Source organism: Numida meleagris, chromosome 13 (genome assembly GCF_002078875.1).
Source record: "Numida meleagris isolate 19003 breed g44 Domestic line chromosome 13, NumMel1.0, whole genome shotgun sequence".
In the NCBI taxonomy this organism is placed as follows: Eukaryota; Metazoa; Chordata; class Aves; order Galliformes; family Numididae; genus Numida; species Numida meleagris.
The window spans coordinates 13,124,699-13,126,258 of NC_034421.1; positions in this window are offsets into that span (position 1 = coordinate 13,124,699).

The following is a 1,560-nucleotide window of genomic DNA, read 5'->3' on the forward strand; positions in this document are numbered from 1 at the left end:
CCTCTCCCTCCCCCTTCCTTCCCTCACCTCTCTGCAGGGCTCAGCCCCACACTGGGCGCTGTGGGCTGGAACTGGGAGAAGAGCAGCGTGTGGGGCGTGGGAAGGGGGGAACACAGCAGCAGAGCAAGCACCAAAGCGGAAACCCTCGGATGCAGATGTGCATGGAAAGCTGAAGAGCTCACAATTTACTCTTCCTTCCTCCCACAACAACATAATTGCAATGATTTTTTAATGACAGATAGGGCAGGAGATGGGCTTCTGCCTGGAAATCCTCTGTCCTGCTGTGAAACACATCATTTAGGAACAGCAACCATTAACCACGGCACCAAGAAGCATTGGGCAGCACCCATGGTCCTGGGCCAGCTGTAGGGACTGCTTGGCCATCGGCCTGGCTGCTGGCACCATGGATCTCGTGGCTGCTGCAGGGTTGCTGTGTTTTTCCTGTTCCTCCCGCCACCGCTCCCGGTAATATTAGCAGCCCTAATTGCTCGTGGCACACCGTGCGTATGCGTATTAGTATTTCAGAAGGGCTGATCATTGCGTTCTGTAATTAAACGGCCACTAATGAACGTGCTGCAAAAGGAGCAGCCCGTTGCGTTGCTCCCTGGCTCCCTGCAGAGTGCCCTTGGTCCTGCTCTGATGGAAGATGCTGCGCTGCCAGCACCCTGTACATGGCTGGAGGAGGAAAGGCAGGCACCCTCCCGTGGGAAGTCACACCTGGAGAGCTGCTGGGCTCCCCCCACTGCAGGGAGAAGCGTTGGCCTCGTGCTCCCCGTGAGAAAAATCGATTGAGTTACAGACACCGCTCCTTGCCTCTGCAACATGAAAACAGAAACCTCGTCAACTTCATTGCAAAAAGCCACCGGGCTGGGTTGGAAGTGGATGGCCTTTAAGGTCCCTTCCAGCATAAGCTGTTCTATGATTCTGTGATACTTTCAACCCTAAAATGCAGCGGTGCCGCCAGGGGTGGTGAGGTTACAGGTGGTACCCTTTAATAGGTGAAATACAAAAATCTGGGGGGACCTTATTCAGGATTCTGAGCCTAATGCAGGGAGAAGCGTCAGCTTCCCACAGCGGGGAGCAGCCCATCACCTCCACATAGAGCAGGGCAGGGGATGGAGACCTCGGGGCGTTACATGGGGCCAACAAGGCAGCAGGGACCATCCCCTTGTGCTGAGTGCTGGCAGTGCCAGCGCTGGGGGTAGGCAGCTCCTGAGCCCCGGGCTGCAGCTCAGCGAGGCTCTGGGAGCAACGCTCGTGTTTTCCATCCAAGGGATGCGCCAGAGCTGCTGCCAGCACCGCGTCTCGGGGGAATCGGTTTCCGTTCTGCCAAGAGCATTAATTTCTCATGATTCACATCTCTGAAGCAGCTTTGGAAAGAAAATGTGCTTTCGCTAGTCAGACCTTCATGCACGTCAAGATGCCACAGTTTTTCCAGACTTTCCAAAGGAAGCCACGGCTGAGCGAGACGTTCCTCCTCCTCCTCCAGCTTTCCTGCAGCAACCCGTTCTGATCAGCGAGCTAGACAGATCGCTGGAAGGACACGCAGACAGAGCCAGC